Source organism: Tachypleus tridentatus, chromosome 9 (genome assembly GCF_004210375.1).
Source record: "Tachypleus tridentatus isolate NWPU-2018 chromosome 9, ASM421037v1, whole genome shotgun sequence".
NCBI classification, from domain to species: Eukaryota; Metazoa; Arthropoda; class Merostomata; order Xiphosura; family Limulidae; genus Tachypleus; species Tachypleus tridentatus.
In genome coordinates, this window is record NC_134833.1 from 65,507,626 (window position 1) to 65,528,653 (window position 21,028).

General features: G+C 34.7%; 1 protein-coding gene across 1 annotated transcript in view; it reads left to right on the forward strand.

The window, feature by feature from the left end:
• The window catches only part of LOC143225335 (uncharacterized), a 331,508-nt gene that overhangs the window by 125,998 nt on the left and 184,482 nt on the right, over positions 1 to 21,028 (forward strand). The gene's annotated exons all lie outside the window — the stretch shown is intronic.

Genomic DNA, 21,028 nt, shown 5'->3' on the forward strand with positions numbered 1-21,028 from the left:
TAGTTCACCTTCCCCAAAAAGAAATTGTAGTCACGCCATAGTGCAGGATCTTAAGAGTACCTGATATAGATGGCTTATACTAAGTTATTAGCACCCCACCCTACTCGCACATTGGCATGTCTGCGGATTTAAACTGCTAGAAACTGGGTTTCGATAATCGTGGTGGGCAGAGCACAGATAGCCAACTGTGTAGCTTTGTGCTTAACTACAAACAAAAGCTAATTAAGAGCATCGATAGTAGCAACTGATGGTCGAGTCTTATGACAGAATAGTAACATATGTAACTAAACACACGGGAGAGCGCCTCCTTAGGTTATATGTGTTTTTAACTGATAGGTTACAAATATTAATACGCATTAAGAAACGTATTAATTTCTGGATATTTTCAAAGAATAATGGACTCCACAGCGGTATGTCTGCGGATTTACAATGCTAGAATCTGGATTTCGATACTCGTGGTGGGCATTGCACAGATAGTCCATTGTCTAGCTTTGTGTTTGACTTCAAAGAAACGACCAAACAATCAAAGAACAATGAAAGGTAAATTACAGATGAAACATCATAATTTTATTAACCTTCATATTTAGTACAACAGAAACTCAGTGGAAGTGCTTGAGTTCAGTAAACAGTTAATATTTTGTGTGTCACCATTTTGTTTTAATAACTGCAGAAAGTATTTCAGGTATCGTTGCAACATATATTTGATCAAAATATCCTTTGGGATTTTACTCTAAATGTCCCATAAAGTTTCTTTGGGAGTAACTTTTGATTTCTCAAGTGTTTGGTTTATCAAATCACGGATCTGGGTTCTGTGGGGACCGTTGCATCATTTGAATGACTCCAGCCATTTCTTTCTTAGCTAAGTCATTTATACATAGGTCGGATGAGTGTTTGGGGGCATTATCTTCTTGGTAATATAAATTTTACCAATAATAGATAACCAACTAGGTATATCATGACGGATTAGTATCTGATGTTACTTGCATCATTTCATCTATTTTGTAAATATCTTCTGTCGCCTCAGCAGAAAAACGCTTCCAAACCATCTCACTTCATCTCCCATGCTTCGTGACAGGTGATATGCATTGAGGTAAGCATCTTTCACCTTTTTTCCGCCGGATGTACAACCTAATTTTGAACTACATATTTTAAACTTGGACTCATCTGTCCATAACACTTTTTACCAATCATCAACAGTCCAGCTTTTGTACTCTTAGCAAATTCCTGTCTTTGTAAATATTTTGTTAACTACAAAATGACCAAATATTCCATCATAGCTCAGTCTTCTTAATACTGTAGATCTAGACATTTTTTCTATCATTCGGTACACGGTTGATTATCTCATGATTGAGATCAGTGCCAGTCTTCCTTCTGTCTTGAAGGCTGTATGAACAAAGATACTTAACATCATTATCGTTGACTTTAGGTGTTCTGTCTCTTACTTTCCTACTTTCAAATTTACCTGTGTTGGTTTCACGATCTAGTGTGTACTTAGTGTTTGGGCAACATTTCAAGTCTGCAGCAGTTTGTCAAAGAATCCAACCAGCATCATGTATATATTTTATGTTAATTCTCTGCTTCACAAAAAATTGTCTACACTTTTTGGGCCGTGACATTATAACAAAACATAATATATAATGTTAAACACTTTTTTAATCAAGGTTTATTTGTGGAGTGTTATTAAATTGATTTATTCTAGCGTGTACCAGTACCATATACTAGTTCCTTTCTGTATAGTTAAGACACTGCATGGGGTACCATGATATTTATATCCGACCCGAAATTTGACCATTATGTTTATTCAAACAGAACCCCTATAACATGTTCTTAGTTCAAGTGTATGGGAATTCTACAGAATTATAAGTATTCTCACCCTGGTTCATTTAGTTGTCAACAGGGATCAGTGAAACATTACCATAGTGTTAAAATTTACATTCTGTAATGGTATGGAAGAATTAGCTAAATAAAATGAAAAGAATGATAACGTATTCTCTTGTCTTAACAGTAGCACTGTATTGTTTACAACAGTTTCTGTTTTACTAAAAATGGAGTTCTTAGTGTTAGTTTCGTTAATCAGAGTATAAGCATTAGACTTTTCTATAAATAAATGCCAGTTTCTGACTAATTTTATTTGTTGGCAGAAAATTAGTTATTTTAGTAATATAGCAATTAATATTTTTGTCTAGTAACTTCATGTTTCACAGTTTCATTATGATTTTAAACCCTACACTTTTGAAATCTTATTTAAAAGTTATATTAACAGTTTATATTTTAATTAAAATAAGAAGCTGTAGGAACTGAAAATGGAAAAATTTTTTTTTTAATACTTGAACAAACTGAATTAAAAGGAGTTCATGGATTGTTCGTTTTTGGCGCAAAACTACATTAGGGCTATCTGCGCTCGCCGTCTCTAATTTAGCAATGTAAGACTGGATATAAGGAAGGCAGCTTGTCCTCACCACCCACCGACAACTCTAGGGCTACTTTTACCAACGAATAATGGGATTTATCGTTACATTATAACATCCTCACGGCTGAAAGGGCGAGCATGTTTGGTGTCACGGGGATTCGAACCCGCGACACTCAGATAACGAGTCGAGTGCTGTAACTACCTGGACATGCCGAGCCAAGAGTTCATGGAACGTTTCATCTGAATTAAGTAATATCATATATTTTATTACAACTTAACAGAAAACTCTCAGCATTTAAACTGTCTTTAATCAAATCAAAGTTTTCATATAAGTATAATTTTAGATAAATTATAACAAATATACAAATAAGGAAAAATAACGAATTGTTATTAACGAGACACATCATCCAATGATGTGTTTTCAGAACAAATCTTTTCGATGTCTCCCTTTATCAGTAATTACTTCTGTGTTTCCAGTACAGTTATATCATATCTGGTAGATATGTGATCTGATTTAGTGGAACTGACATAACTTTATTTTGTGGGATGTGATTTGATTTTATAATTGATTATTAAATATAATAGGTTAGATGTTTGAATGACGTAATACAAGATACAAATGTTAAAAACGAATATTTAGAATTTTCTAACTTAAAAATACAAAAGACTGAAATTCGTTGGAGACAGGAGAAATTAGATGGCAAAAAAAGTATTAGAATTTTCTTGTAATATTTATTAGACCATTAATTTCCTAGAAAAGTATAGCTAAGTTATTTTACGGTATATACAAAAGTGCCAAAACACAAGATAACGGAAAAGTATTTCATGGAAGTAATATCCATGAAATATGGATATGATAACATCTTATTACTACGAATAAAAACATTTACAAAAAAACCAACAAATCATTAATTTTATGTTTGTGATAAAATAATGTATTATGTCCGTTTTACCTGGTGTGGAACATTTAAAACTCGTTCTATTATCTCGATGACAGGCTACAGCCCGGCATGGTCAGGTGGTTAAGGTACTCGACTCGTAATCTGAAGGTCGCGGTTTCGAAGCCCCCTTACACCAAACACGCTCGCCCTTTCAGCCGTGAGGATGTTATAATGTAACGGTCAATCCAGCTATTTGTTGGTAAAAGAGTAGCTCAAGAGTTAGCGGTGGGCGGTGATAACTACCTGCTTTCTCTCTAGTCTTACACTGCTAAATTAAGGACGGCTATCGCAGATAGCTCTCGTGCAGCTTTGCGCGAAACTAAAAAAAAATGAATAAACAGGTAAGCTACAACTGTAGGTAGATCAAGTAAACTAAGTATATTTACTAAAGTTTTGAATAAAAGGACTGCCAACATTGTCACAAGTGATGAAGCTTTCACCGGTTTACCTTCAGAAAAACTATAGAAATTTAGTTGTGAATGCTTGTAGAGTGATGTGTAGTGTTACTGTATTAATGTTTAATTATCCCATAAACTTAAACAGAACCAGAGCTTGGGTTATGTGTAAGGTAACAATTGTTATAAGGTCAGTCTATCCTGATTGTTCATAGGTAAGAGGATTATTGGATTTAACAGCATTATTTTGTTCATAAACAAGAAGACCACTTGGATTTAACGGCATTATATTGTTCATAAGTAAGGGGGCTACTTGAATTTAATGCCATTATATTCTTCATATGTAAGGAGCTACTTGAATTTAATGGCATGATATTGTTCATAAGTAAGGAGACAACTTGAATATAAGGGGTTTATGTTGTTCATAAACAAGAAGGCTACTTGGATTTAACGGCATTATATTGTTCGTAAGTAAGGGAGCTACATGAATTTAATGACATTATATTCTTCATATGTAAGGAGCTACTCGAATTTAATGGCATTATATTGTTCATGTGTAAGAGGACAACTTGAATTTAATGGCTTTATGTTGTTCATAAACAAGAAGACCAATTTAATTTAACGGCCTTACACTGTTTATCACAGAAGCGTTTTTACAAGTATAACTGCTACATTACGGTTAAACTTTCCAGTCTTTAAAGAAGATTTCATTTCTTCCTCCACAGAGCTCATGCGTACTAATCCCCCCTCTCCCGACCAGAGTCAACATAAATCTAAAACATTGCTGTAGTTTGTGCCGAGACTGTTGACAGCTTAAGCTGTGGACAAATAGTTGATCCAATTTACCTTCACTATTTTCCGTCCTCTCAGTGTGGGACTTTCTTTCTTCTGACGGGGAACAATAAAATGTTTTTTTTACGAGACATCCTGGTTCGAGAAGAAACGTGACGCGTATTTTTAAATCTTTTCCGACAGATAACTTTGTAGAAACAATCAGTTGTTCAACATTTTAATTGTCATAAATAAAGAGTGGTGATACATTTGTGTCCCAAGTACACAGGGTATAAGTAACCGAAGTTTGTGAGGACAGTTGATTGTGGACTCTGTCCCCTGTACAGAGAAGGAAGGTAACTAGTTCCTCCAATATCAATACTTCCGGCAGTTTCCATTTATTGTTGTTTTTCGCTAATTGCTACACACCATATTGTGTTCTTTTAGTACTGTTTCCTGCGGAACCTCGCTAAGTCCAAAAAGCAATGGTCAAGCATTTCTCTTCCTGTGATGTTTGTTCTGAATTTCGCGCAAAGCTACATGAGGGCATTTGCGCTGGCTGTTCTTAATTTAGCACTGCAAAACAAAAAAGAAAGCAGGAATTTCTCAATCTCCCCTTTCTCTCACCACCGCCAACTCTTGAGCTACTCTTTTATCAACGAATAGTGGGATTGACCGTCATATATAACGCCCCCACTGTTGAAAGGACGAGCCTATTTGGTGGGACGGGAATTCTCTCTCTCTGTCTCTCTCTGGTGTTTGGGTATGTATATTTGTATACCCAGGAGGGTCAGGTACACTAGACCTTTTCTTCTTCCCATTACTTTGTTGGAGTGGCCTGATTAATATATTACGAGTAAATAGTGAGTGGCTGGAATAATATGATAACTTTAGTCTGGTCCTTTTCAGGGCAATGCCCATTTATATTGTTCTTTCATTTTTTGGTTAAAAAGTTTAGAACGAAGGTGGCGTGTTTTTTTAGTTTTATTTAATTATTACTATTATTATTATTATTTTAAATAATTTTATCTTAATGATCTGATGTACAAATTTAACGGGGAGAGGTGTGTAGGTCTTTCTTCATCATATATGCAATGTCTGTCTAGTTCGCATAACAACTCATTTTTTCGCCAATTTTCATGAGAATATTTTATTGTACTATGTAGAAGTCTATCTGTTATTGTTTGTGTATTTGAGTATTTGTGCATGAACTTTGAAGAAGCGGTTTTAGGTACTCTATATGCTGATGTAATTAGTGTATTCTGTAATGTTTGGAGTTTGGTTTGTATTTGTTTTTCACTTACATTGATCCATGCAGGAGCTGCATAGTCTATTACAGGTTTAATATATGTCTTGTATATTTTAATGATGTTTTCTGGACGGGGATTCTGACCTTCGATCCTCAAATTCGAATCAAGCGCTCAGATCGGTTGGCCATGTTGGACCTCACGTTATGGTGACATGATGGTTGTAGCCAGTCTGGTAAGAGCTTATAAACTTCACAAACATTCTATGAGAAACAGACTAACAGAATGAGGATGTTACGGTGAAGTAGGTGTCTTCATCACTCTTAATACTGAAGTTATTTTCTAGCGTAACCTACTTCTCACCAGTCAATTATTTCAACACTGGATATTACAGTGTCATTGACGCCAGGTTAATCGTATTCCATCCAAATGGCCGTTAGGTTAAAAAAAAACGTTGTAACTCGATATGCTCTTCTGTTTGTTTTTATCAATACAATTTCAGTAGTAATCTTACATATTTTGAAAATCATGTTTCTTATTGTTTTCAGACACAGTCTAACTGAATTAAAGCTAGCTATTCACTTAAAGTTGCTTATTTCTTATTATACCTGGATTAGACATTGCCTAGTGTAAGGTTTGCGATTCACTTGTTCACGGTTTGTGTCACTTTGCTGCAAAACATGTCACACTCCATGTGTGTGTTATAAGAGTAACATTCAAATCCAACTATTTCAACAGAGCAGTCCAAGAGTTGGCAGTGGGTGTTATTGGTTAATGACCTTTCTTCGTATCTTTAATTAAGAATCGTGGTCGACTTCGTAACTTGTGAGGTTATCTGAAAGAAAGAAAGAAACCTCCATGAACCATCTCTGTTAGAAAACAAGCTGGTAATCTTTTGCTGTTTGTGAAATGTGTATAAATTTTCTGGTGAATAAATGTTTGTGCATTATGAGGAATGGCTATTTCTTACTAATATGTCTCTCAGTGACTGTGCAGTGAGTTTAAAAATATGTGAGGATAAAACTCGGGTTTCGATACCTGTGGTTGGCCAAGCAAAGATGGCCAATTGTGTAGCTTTGTGTTTAACGACAAACAAATTCTTCGCTAGCTGTAGTTCATTGTTTATGAGACTAACTTGACCATAGTTTAATGATCTGTCTGTATAACTGCAAATAACGTTTGTCAGAGGCCATTCTGTCGGAAGACAGATATCTGAAGCACCTATATTTGACTCAAATCCAGCTACGATTAGTTCTGTTTCGTCTGATGTCTTGTAGTTTAGCCGAGTGACTCTGTGACTTCTGGACATGGACCCGACATGGCCAGGTGGTTATCGCAATCTGAGGGTCGCGTGTTTTAATCTCTGTCACACCAAATGTGCTTGTTCTTTTAATTGTGAGAGCATTATAATGTGACGGTCAATTCCACTATTCGTATATAACAGAATAGCCCATGAGTTGGCGGTGGACGAATAACTAGCTGCCTTCCCTTTAGTCTTACACTGCTAAATGCAAAACCAAATAAATGTCTGGACGTACTTTATTTGCTGGAACAAAGTTGATATTTATAGGTCTTAGTACTGGTTTGGATGACTGTTTCTCTTGCAATGTAAAGATTAGCAGAACCTTTTTAAAATCCTATATCTAGCTAGAATTCGACAACAGTTCATGTAAAAACCAAACTGAGCTCCAGCCGCCCATTGCTTCTAGATTTTAGTATCTTTGTGAATGTTTCCAAGGCTAGTGATCATGTAAAAGTCAGGTCATCTTGTTCAATTAGCTGGTCTCTCACAGCTTACCTCTAACCTTGACCCGAAATAATCTGTTTTGACTTAAGTGGTTTGGTGCCTCTTACAACGTAACTCTGACCCTGACCTACTACAGTGTTTTTTTATTGTTTTAGCTGTTTTTGACGCCTGTTACAGCTTACCTTTGACCTTCAATTGGAATAATCCGCCTTAACTTGACTGATCTAGCATCTCTTACAGCCTACCGCAGAAGTTAATCTAAAATCATCTAGTTAACTAAGCTGGTTTACGTCTCTTACAACTTACTTCTGACATTGACCTGAGATCGTCTTGTTAACCTGACTGGTCTGGCATCTTTTACAGTTTACCTTTGACCTTGTGGTAACTGTTGAACAGGACCCACACCACTTATTTGCTTTAGATTAATGATCAAGGTATGGCCAGTCTCAGTTCCAATGCCCAGTGTATCCGGAACACTTGAAGGTGACCGAAAGTGAAAGTCTTGCCACTTTGGACAGTTGAAGAGTCGACAGCCACTACCAACTCTGAAGTGACACCCATCTTGGTTGAGCATGAACATTTAATGGTGTGAGTTTGCAGATACTTCTTGTTTACGGTGAAGTCTGTGAAAGATTAGTAGGGTGACAACTGATGCTATTAGCAGCTTCAACAGACAAACAAATAAAACTGTTTTTCATAACTTACATCCATCCAACTAAACACCCAGTTATGTACCTTAAACCCTATCATTCTTACTTAAAGAAATAACTTTTCACACCCTTTAGCTCTTTCATCACTAAAAGCAAAAGAATTTTCTTGAGTCAACTCATGTCAGCAAGACTAAAAATACTTCTCTTACTACGTTTCCTGAAACTTTTAATATTTTAATCCAATAAATTTCTTTAACTTGTGACCTAACCATTTCAAAATATCTGTATTCCCATTTACTGTTCATCTGAGCCCTTCAATGGCTCAAACGTTTATAAGTTGCGGAGATTATAACGCTACTAATTCGGGTTTTGGTCACAGCACAGATCGGCTATTCTCTAGCTTTGGGGTTAACAACAAACAATTTGTTTAGCTGTACGTGCGCATGTGCAATAGTTAAGGATATTTACAGTGTATTTTGTCTATATTAGGCAAATGTCCGCAAAGTTCTAAAAGTACGTTTTTAGCTTTATTGTACCGTCTTTGTAACTTTCCATTTCTATGATTTGTTGAATTTCGCGCCAAGTTACTCGAGGGCTACCTGCGCTAATCGATTGTCCGTAACTTAGCAGTGATATACTAGAGGGAAAGGCAGCTAGTTAACACCACCCACCGCCAACTATTGAACTATTATACCAACGAATAGATGTCACAGTATAACGTTCCCACGGCTGAAATGCGAGCATGTTCGATCCCAGACTTAAAGTTTGTAGATGGTTTGACATTCGGTAAAAGAGACTTTGTTACAAACGCACAACCTTTCATTGTCGTTATTAGGTAGCGCTCAAATAACCTCAAGTCTGATATCGGGAACGCACTTTTCAGAAGGTTCAGAGACTAACGTAATCTTGTTCGAGTGTGATACATACTTGAGGCTTCCCCAAACTTTATTTCCCAAGAAGCGGGTTCTCTGTCTTCACATTTTATCCAGCAACAGATGTACATGTGAGTGACAGGTGGGGGAATTAATAATCCTTTTGAGTAGAAGGTGGAAAAGTGAATGGAAGGTTGAACTGAAAGTTTGCGTTAGGTGAAGAGAGAGTGAGAAACTGACCGACTGTTGTGAGGAGGGGGTTGAAGGAGGAAGAGGTTAACATGCTGAAGAATCATTGAGTGAGGATCAAATGAAAAAATAAAGTTTAGATAGAAAACTAGTGTTAGTTTTGTAATGTGAGTGTTCGTATGTTGGTTGTGACTTAACGTATAAAGTTTACTTAAAAACAGGTGTTAGTTTTGTAATGTGAGTGTTCGTATGACGGTTGTGACTTAACGTGTAAAGTTTACTTAAAAACAGGTGTTAGTTTTGTAATGTGAGTGTTCGTATGTTGGTTGTGACTTAACGTGTAAAGTTTACTTAAAACAGGTGTTAGTTTTGTAATGTGAGTGTTCGTATGTTGGTTGTGACTTAACGTGTAAAGTTTACTTAAAAACAGGTGTTAGTTTTGTAATGTGAGTGTTCGTATGTTGGTTGTGACTTAACGTGTAAAGTTTACTTAAAACAGGTGTTAGTTTTGCAATGTGAGTGTTCATATGTTGGTTGTGACTTAACGTGTAAAGTTTACTTAAAAACAGGTGTTAGTTTTGTAATGTGAGTGTTCGTATGTTGGTTGTGACTTAACGTGTAAAGTTTACTTAAAACAGGTGCTAGTTTCGTAGTGTGAGTGTTCGTATGACGGTTGTGACTTAACATATTTTGTATTCAGGCGAAAGAAGTTATCGTTACGTTTTTTGTCTGAAGTTAAGTTAGTATTTATGTTAGCTAAAACTGGAATAGGAGTAATATAATGGAAGGAAACAAGGGAGGTTAAAGTTAACATGTACCTGATGTATAAAGTGAATATGGGGAGTGTGTACATGATATATAAAGTGAATGTGAGGAGTGTGTACATGATGTACAAAGTGAATGTGGAGAGTGTTTACATGATGTAAAAACTGAATGTGAGGAGTGTGTAATGTATAAAGTGAATGTGGGGAGCATGTACCTGATGTAGAAAGTGAATAGCGTGGTGGAAATTAGTGTTAAAGTGAGCAGAAGGTGGAGATTTTGCTCTAGAGGGCTACGAAGCAAAAAAAAAAAAAAATGGTTAGAATCTCGATAAATATGTTCACGTTTGATGAAAGATTTTATAGTGAAACCTGAGTATAAAATATTGATAAATCGGGAAATAGGGGCGGAGGAATAGGCGTGAATAAAACGTGTTTTCTTTCAAGTCAACATGCTTGAATATCTGTAGAAAAAAGATGTTTGGACAAAAGGTGTATTTTTGTTGTTTTTTTAAAAGCCATGCATGCGAAATGCAAAGTTCTTTCCTTTCACTTGGAAGCTCACAGTCACCGTAATACCGATAATTAAGCAATAACAGCGCCAACGTTTGTCCTGCAACAAACGGCAAGTTTTTAATAGAGCAAAACCAAGGCCTTTAGCAGCAGGGGTTCGGTATTGTTTCCAGAGAAAAGTGTATTATCTCAGAGGAACAACAAGGGTGTGGCAGATTCTGTCGCCACCAGCCAAAGTTTCTTTTCCCCGTTTTTTCTTCTTCTTCTTTCGCCTGCCGTTTGTCCTGGCTCACTGACCCGACCGTCGGGTTAATCACCTGTTCGTGCAGAGACCAGTTGTCGATCTTGTAACTTCTGCCGAGCGTCCTGTCTTGTGCCTCAAAGCTTAAGGTTTGGCTGTTGTCAGGTCCTCTGAAATTAACGAAGGGTGAGTACAGACGAGAGGAACTGATACTCTACAGTGTGTTCGTTACTAAATGTTTGTATTAACAGACTGATATTCAAGTTGTTGTGATTACTATCCGTACTGTGTGTTTCGTATCCTTGTAAGAGTTTTTTTTTGTTTTTAGTAAATTTATTATCGTTCAAGTTTCAAATGTTAGTGAGAAGACTGCAATTGTTAATAAGTTTGGGTAACAAAAAATTATAAACAAAGAGTAACTATACACAACGTTCCGCGTCTTCGAGTTTTAAAGGATGAAACATTTATGATATAAATCAGACCCCAAAATAACAAAACCTTACTACTTCGTAGTCATTTTCTCTGATACGCTGACCAATAACAGTCATGGACCCTGATCTGTAAGTTTTATATATTTATTTGTTACATGGTAACTTTGATTCATATACTCTATATACACGTTTGTTACATGGTAACTTTGATTCATATACTCTATATACACAGTTGTTACATGGTAACTTTGATTCATATACTCTATATACACATTTGTTATGTGGTAACTTTGATTCATATACTCTATATACACATTTGTTATGTGGTAACTTTCTCTAATTCGCATATTTTATTTACACATTTGTTAGATGGTAACTTTTTCTGATTCGTATATTTTATATACACATTTGTTACATGGTAACTTTCTCTTACACACTGACTAATAACAGTCACGAAAATCGAACGTTCTCTCTAAAGTTATAACTGAGTATTGGCTAAGTTTTAGATACTTTTTCCATGAAACTTTATATTCGTTGAGTTGTTTATATTGTAAACTTTCACTTTACAAGCGCGTCGCTGAATACTGTGGCATGAAAAAGAAATGAGAAATGTTGAATACACTATTAGTAGATATGAGAGTTACTAGGTTACGTATAAGTTTGGTAACTTTTAACCAGCGTACTTTTAAATACGTAAGTTACATTTGTTGTTATTTAGTGGATATTTGTTTTTGTTTTATTTTTATTTTGAACTGGTAGATCAGACGGAGAAAGGCAGCCAATTTATCCTACGTGCGGAGAGCGATTTTGTTATCGGTAATGGGACGCGAACGTGGGCCTTAGGATACAAAGTCGGGCAAGCTAAACATATGGCCACGCCTGGCCAACATAGTTTCATTGAGTGGAAAACAAAACTTTAGAGTATCTTTGTATAAAGCTAGTTATAGCTTGATGTGTAAATTATACATGTTAACAAAACTACTTAAACACTACGTTCAACTAGAATTGAATCGTTTAGAAAAACGTGTTTCTGATTGGATTTTTTTTTAATTTGGTCGTCTTAAAATGTTGAAAATGTGATGAAAAGTAGATAATTGGTTCTTGCTTTACCGTTGGCTCCTCATCACTAATAGTAATGTTGCCTTAAAAGTTAGGATGAGTTTGGAAATATAGATCTTAATGTGTTGAATTACAACATGAAACGAGCGTGTATTAAAGAGCTAGTGGAACTCATTAAACATTTTTTGAGAAACCAGCGCTTTGATTAAACGTTAGACTGTGATACAACAGTTAGCTAGGATGTTTAACCAGTTATCAAAATTATTGTTTGTTAGTGTTAATTATGGTGCACAAAGTGAGGAGTTTGTTCAATGATAACCATATTGTATTTGCATGTGGGGCTTTGGGGCGGCCATCTCATTCAGACTTTGAAGGGGACCCAAAATGGCAGTTTCTGTGAGACATTTCTAATCGGTTTGAGTTACGCAAATTACGTCTTAGCGTACAGTCCACAGCTGAAGTGGGGGGGAGCATGTGAGATCAGTCTTCTTCCCCCTTCCCCAATCCGTCTGATGGGAATTTTTCATAAAATGAAAAGTAGTCTCATGGGTCAGCGATAAATTTACAGAGCTCCAACACTAAAATTCTGTATTCGATCCCCCACGTTGTTTTGTAATAAAACAAACAGAAAGAAGCACAAAAGAGATTTTTGTTTGCTTTTCTTATAAGCTATTTCCTTTCTTTCAACAAATAAAATTTGCAGGTTTTGTTGTTATTAATCTAGTACCAAGTGGATTATTTTAAAATATCCTTGGGGTGGTGGGGAGCAAAATGAGAATTATTTAAATGCCATGTTTACTAATAATGTTATTGTTTTTTTTTGTCGTTGACAAATTATACGTATAATTGAATACTGCTAATACTGTACTTTATAAACGTAAATAACATCCAACCATTTTATTCCAAAAAACAGTTTTAAGTTTCCGAATGTGGTTAGAGTTACTTCACCTAGCAGGCTGTTTGAGGTATTTACTGGGTTTGACAAAGCTAAAGTCCTTGATTTAAGGTTTTCTCTAAGAATATTTTCTGTAGGTTAGAGACGTTGGCAAGGTATTTTTGACTCTTAACCTAACAAACTACCAACAGACCATCACTATACAACAAATGTTAGACACACCTGTCAGGGATGACGTCACCCTGCAGCGCTAGAATGAAATATGAACAAATAAAACGTAAGTCAGACAGCTTTCCTTTGAGGAAGTATAAAATATTTTTTTATAAACTTAGTAACTTATAACCTCTTTTTGTACGCGGATAGTGTTTCTATTATTTTACCCTTTTAGTATAAGGTTTACTGTTTTTCCTTAGGTTTTGTTAGAGTTGACACTGCATTAACTAACTTTTTCCTATTGAATATATGTCATTTATTTATTTATGGAATTGTTGTGTCTTTCTTTATGTTTTTTCATTCCTGGACGTCTAATGATATTTTCGGTACTTGTGTGAACGTTTATTTTCCCTACAATTAAATATCGTGAAAGGTATTTGTTTGAAATAATTCTAGTAATGCAGAGAACCATTAGAAAAGAAGTGTGAAAATAAATAATAGTGTAATGTTATAAAGATTATCATGTCGATAGCGGATGCCAATTTCAAAAAACACTTGGTTTATTTAGATTTTGGTAATCGGCTCTTTAATATATGTATACTATCTGACGTACCCTTTCGACATAATGGGAATGAAATCTGTTGTTGTTATGATTGTTACTTAGACACCTAATAATATCTGATATCTGGTATTGTTAGGACTGTTAACACACACCTAATAATACCCGACATCTGTTATTGTCAAGACTGTTAATAGACACCTAACAGTACCTGAAATCTGGTATTGTAACGGTTGTTAATAGACGTCTAACAATATCTGAAAACTGGTATTGTAACGACTGTTAATAGACACCTAACAATACCTGACATCTGGTATTCTAACAAATGTTAATAGACACCTGCCTTTAAAACGTGTTCCTTAGATAAACGAATTTTTATTATTCACTATAATGTTGCCCGATGAAGGCTCTGATAAGGCTGAAAGCTTGCAATTAAACGAAGAGTTCGTTTAAAGTAGAGAAAGAACTAACTGAGTGTATTTTTTTACATCTTTGACTTATAGTTGTTGTTTTGAATTAAGCACAAAGCTACACAGTGGGCTATCTGTGCTCTGCCCACCACGGGTATCGAAACCCAGTTTTTAGCGTTGTAAGTCCACAGATATGCCGCTGAGTCACTGGGGGGCTGGACTTATAGAACCATATATTTATAATTTTGTTTTACTATATATATATATATATATGTATAGTCTGTTATTAATCAGCGAAGTATATTAGGTTTATCATCAGAAATCACTCCGTAAATTATAAATACTACTTTAATTAAAATAGCATATTTTAATGCTTGTTTTACCTTTTTTTATTATATAAACCCTAGTGTGTTCATCTTTCCAGTCGCTAAGTAACCAGTTTAATAAATACTTCTAACGTTGCAAATGTTACGCTTCCATAATGAATACAAAGTGTTACCAAACCTCGGTTCATCGTAGGGTTAACGATACTCACGTTTACTCATTAGCTAGCTTTTAATATTTGTTGTGTACCACCCCGAATAAACTAGGAGTGGTTGTGATAATATACTAAGGTATCATAAGAGGCTTGAACCTTTTCGTGTTACCCAATAGCAGTGAACAAACAGAGAGCAGCACGCGACTCATGTTTATGCTACTGTTTTACACAGTCACGTTCTTTCTTAGATCGTGAGCTTACAATTGACGTAATGGGTGTGTTTAGGACTTCATAGTTAGGTATCTTGTAAGCACGTGATTTTTATAATAACACTCTAGATATGAGTGTTTCTTTGATAGTTTGTGCTTTCTGATTATTTTAGAAGCTAAACAGAAACAAACCACTGTAAAAGTTCAACCCACATATACATGTTTACCTGTATTAATAGGGTCGCCAACAACAGGCTCTGTGTACACAGGGCGGGGTTAATGTTTGATTTGATATATTTTGTATAATTTTAATTCATAAGTCACCTGAGTGGGCAGTAATTACTGCCCTCTCAGTGTAATATACAGCAAGGAACAGATATTTTGGTAATATATTTTCTTTACTTTTATCTCCATTAATTTGCACATTTGCTGTAAGAATTCCATCATACCAACGACAACTAGTACACTTTTCTTCCATGTAAGAGAGATCATATCGGGTTAGGTTTCAGCTAAATTATAGTGAGAAGTAACACTTCAGGTCCGAAATGTTTGTCCTTTATAGCCGTGGTTCGCAATTTATGAGGCGCGACTGGGGCCATAGAAACATATTAGCTATATTTAAAAGTATACAGAAAACGTTTTAAAACTACCATATAAATATTAATACTACTAAGTGATATGGGAACAACTGACATTGGGAAAAGACAGGTATAGTATATATATATATATATATGAGATGCGGGGGGGGGGGCAAAATGATTGCGCATGACTGCCCTTAAGAAACGGTTTTTAAGTCTTGTTAAGTGTGTGTTTTGAGTGCCTTATGTAGAAAATTGTGGAACATATTTTTACGCGCATTTCTTTTGGTTAGCAACGAAATCTCCGCAAATTTTTGTTAATTATTTTAACAATGATATAATAGTCTCCGTGTATTATATTTATATATTTGCTGACTTTAAAAACAAAAAAAGGCTATTCTGTGGCTCGAGAGTAAATTTTAGGTTTTATAATGCTGTAATTCAGGACTCGATCCCTGAGGTGAGACTGCACAGATACCTAGTTATCAAGTTTTGCGCTTAGCGACAAATAAACAAGAAGTCAGATAATATGATGTAAAAAGCTGGGTATTTTACCGATTTCTGAATTTGTGTTCAACAGAAAAGTTATGTGAGCGACTTACAGATTTATAGAGAATAGCTAGAGAGTGTTGTGAAAGGTATGTTTTATATTAAACAGTATCGACTAGTAGGTTTTACACTAAAATAATATAGATTAGTAGACATTATATTAAAATAATATGGACTTGTTTTAGCGAAAATAGAAGTATAAATATAGTCTGTACGAACTATTTTGCAGGACTATTTTATTACGTACCGTAAGTGAGACAGCGGTATGTCTAAGGACACACAACGCTAAAATCGGTGGTTCGATTCCCTGCGAACTAGCCCAGTATGGCTTTACTCTAATACCCAAACAACTAATTGTATTCTATAGGCTATTTATGGTTTTGGTCACAACTATTACTACTATATCTGTCGTATCCAAGCCAATTTAATGAATCCTGGATATGGCAGACCTCCTGTTATTAACGCATTATGACATATTTTTCCTCGTATTCACTCATACGTTCTTAGACATTGTTGGCCACTTTTTAATGTTTTTGTACATCAGACTTTTCTACTCTTTCTTCTAACATCTGCCTGAGAAGTTTTTACTCCTAGTTCTCTGTCTACAGGTAATACGGTTTTTCAGAATTTTTATTGCATAATTAAAGGGATTTTCATAATCATGGCAGTTAAGCTAGAAGAGAAACAAACGACCTTTACTATACACATTAACAGGCGCGCTCCCTATTGGCACAGCGGAATATTTATGGGCTTACAACATTAGAAACTGGGTTCCGATAGTAGTCATGGGCAGTTTCATTTCAGCCAACGTTTCGCCACTGGAGCCTCATCAGGGCTAGTAAAATAGTTCTTGTAATGATAGCCGTGATAAAGCCGCAACGGCAAAACGTTGACTTAAATTAATTTTATTATTATTAATACTAGTAACATGTAGAGAGTAGAGGTATTTTTCCTTCTAGTTTTATTGGCAGTAATGAGGATAAATTAAGGTTCAAATATTTATTTGTACTGGATTAAAAACAAAGATTTTGTTTCCTATATAAACTAACGCACTTTTGACTTGACTCTGGAAGTCTCTCTAAACCGTGGATTTTTTCCCTATGAATATCGCTTAACAAAAATTATTTGTAGCACTGTATTAAAAAAAAAAAGAAAAGAAAGGGGAAACAAAGAGATTCGTATTCTATAACTAAGTACGGGTTCTTTAAAATGTTTACAGTGCTAGCAATCAGTGTGGTATGATTTATCGCTTAAGATGAGCAACGTTCTTTATTTAGAAAGAAAGAAACACTGATTAAATACTTCGGAAATCTAGAAACACCACTTTCGACATCTTAAGTAAAATACAAACAATGGAAATCAATTCGTCGGCATCAACAATATTACATTCTTACATTTAACATTGTTTCTTTCCAGATATTGTTAAGATATGATTTTAATATCCAAGAATTAATATAAATTTTTGAAACTATTCTATTGATACTGGGGATGAAATCTGTTGAATACCGAAATGTTTAATTGGCATTCCCGTTCTAAATTGTTAAACAATTTTGCTAATCATAAACGTTTCAGCCATTTTCATTTTCTTACATAGCTGAAGAAATGTATATGAAAATAGTTATACTTAAAACTTTGTTAATTAAGTTCAGAATGTTGGGGTTGCTTTTGGTCCTTCAATTTTGGAGGTACAGCTTTTAGTAACAGAGACGTTGCTTCACATATCACTGCTGAAAGTGGTTCTTTTATATTTTAAATATATATATTAAATTAGGTACAAGTAATTTTCCCCTACACTTTAAGTATATATTGAACCAGGTACAAGTTGTTTCTTCTATATTTTAAGTATATATTAAACTAGGTACAAGTAGTTTTCCATACACTTTAAGTATACATTGAACCAGGTACAAGTAGTTTTCTCCTATACTTTAAGGAAATATTGAACCAGGTAGAAGTGGTTTCCTCTATATTCTAAGCATATATTGAACCAGGTACAAGTAGTTTCTTCTATATTTTAAGTATATATTGAACCAGATACAAGTAGTTTTCCCTACACTTTAAGTAAATATTGAACCAGGTACAGGTAGTTTCCTCCTATACTTTAAGTATACATTGAACCAGGTACAAGTAGTTTTCTCCTATACTTTAAGGAAATATTGAACCAGGTAGAAGTGGTTTCCTCTATATTCTAAGCATATATTGAACCAGGTACAAGTAGTTTCTTCTATATTTTAAGTATATATGGAACCAGATACAAGTAGTTTTCCCTACACTTTAAGTAAATATTGAACCAGGTACAGGTAGTTTCCTCCTATACTTTAAGTATACATTGAACCAGGTACAGGTAGTTTTCTCCTATACTTTAAGGAAATATTGAACCAGGTAGAAGTGGTTTCCTCTATATTCTAAGCATATATTGAGCCAGGTACAAGTAGTTTCTTCTATATTTTAAGTATATATTGAACCAGATACAAGTAGTTTCCTCCTATACTTTAAGTATACATTGAACCAGAAGTGGTTTCCCCTATATTTCAAGCATATATTGAACCAGGTAGAAGTGGTTTCCCCTATATTTTAAACATATATTGAATCACATACAAGAAGTTTCCCGGAAATTTGAAACATATATTGAATGAGGTAGAAGTACTTTCCTCTATATTTCAAGCAAATGTGGAACCAGGTACAAGTAGTTTCTTTTATATCTTAAGTACATACTGAACCAGGTACAAGTAGTTTTCCCCTACACTTTAGGTATATATTGAACTAGGTACAGGTAGTTTCCTCCTGTACGTTAAGTATACATTGAACCAGGTAGAAGTGGTTTCCCCTATACTTTAAGTATATATTGAACCAGGTAGAAGTGGTTTCCTCTATATTTTAAGCATATATTGAACCAGATATAAATTGTTTCCTCTATATTTCAAATATATATTGAACCATGTGCAAGTAGTTTCCTCTATATTTTAAGTATAGAATGAACCAGGTAGATATGGTTTTCTCTATATTTTAAGTATATATTGAACAAGGTAGAAGTAGTTACTTCTATATTTTAAGTATATATTGAACCACGTACAAGTAGTTTTCCCATACACTTTAATTATATATTTAACCAGGTAAAGTAGTTTTCTCCTATACTTTAATTATATATTGAACCAGGTAGAAGTGGTTTCCCCTATACTTTAAGTATACATTGAACCAAGTACAAGTGGTTTCCTCTATATTTTAAGTATATATTGTACCAGGCACAAGTAGTTCCCCAATATTTTAAGCATATATTGAATCACATACAAGTAGTTTCCCCGAAATTTGAAGCATATATTGAATCAGGTAGAAGTACATTCCTCTATATTTCAAGCAAATATGGAACCAGGTACAAGTACTTTTCCCCTACACTTTAAGTATATATTGAACCAGGTACAGGTAGTTTCCTCCTATACGTTAAGTATACGTTGAACCAGGTAGAAGTGGTTTCCCCTATACTTTAAGTATACATTGAACCAGGTAGAAGTAGTTTCCCCTATATTTTAAGTATACATTGAACCAGGTAGAAGTAGTTTCCTCTACATTTTAAGTATATATTGAACCAGATACAAGTAGAGTCCCCTAAATTTGAAGTATATATTGAATCAGGTAGAAGGAGTTTTCCCTATATTCTAAGCATATATTGAACAAGGTACGAGTAGTTTTCTTTATATTTTAAGCATATATTGAACAAGGTACAAGTAGTTTTCTTTATATTTTAAGCATATATTGAACCAGGTACGAGTAGTTTCCCCTATATTTCAAGCATATATTGAACTAGGTACAAGTAGTTCCCCTATATTTTAAGCATATATCGAATCAGGTAAATGTAGTTTCCTTATATTTTAAGTATATATTGAATCAGGTGCAAGTGGTTTCTCCTATACTGTAAGTATATATTGAACCAAGTAGAGGTGGTTTCGTTTATATTTTAAGTATATATTGAAGCAAGTACAAATAGTTTCCCCAATATTTTAAGCCTATATTGAATCACATACAAGTAGTTTCCCCTAAATTTGAAGCATATATTGGATCAGGTAGAAGTAGTTTCCCCTATATTTCAAGCATATATTTAATAAGGTACAAGTAGTTTGTTCTATATTTCAAGCATATATTTAATAAGGTACAAGTAGTTTACTCTATATTTCAAGTATATATTGAACCAGGTTCAAGTAGTTTCTTCTATATTTTAAGTATATATATTGAACCAGGTACAAGAAGTTTCTTCTATATTTTAAGTATATATATTGAACCAGGTACAAGAAGTTTCTTCTATATTTTAAGTATATATATTGAACCAGGTACAAGAAGTTTCTTCTGTATTTTAAGCATATATTGAGCCAGATAGAAGTAGTTTCTTCTATATTTTAAGTACATATTGAACTAAGTAGAAGTCAAGTAGTTTCCCCTATATTTTAAACATATATTGAACCAGATGAAAGTAGTTTTCTCTATATTTTAATTATATGTTGATTCACGTACAAGTAGTTTCCCTATATTTTAGGTATATATTGAACCAGATTATGATACTTATACCCATGTACCATGCTATTACCAAAACTGTCAACAAATATTTTGATACGCTACCAGTTAATTAGATGGCACTTCATTCTTTTGACTAGGTTCATTTTCCCCCATTTCTCCTTAAGGAGGATACGCCATAGCTCGAGGCTATGCTGCCCGAACATCCTCGTCGTAAAGTAATGATTTATAAACGGCGGCAACTCGAGCTGTGTAGAATACGGTTGACTCCAAAGCACCTGTAGCAGCTCCCTGCACATTTCTTGCATAACCTGGAGCGTACGACGTTAGCAAGTAGCTGTCGGCGCTGGGCTCATGGGTGCATTCTGGGATAGAGTGGAGTCAGGAATCTCGTGTAGGTACCTGTTGGCTGTGACTGTTCGGGGCGGCGTAATATGTCCACATCGGATCTTGGAGAATGTTTTTTTTCT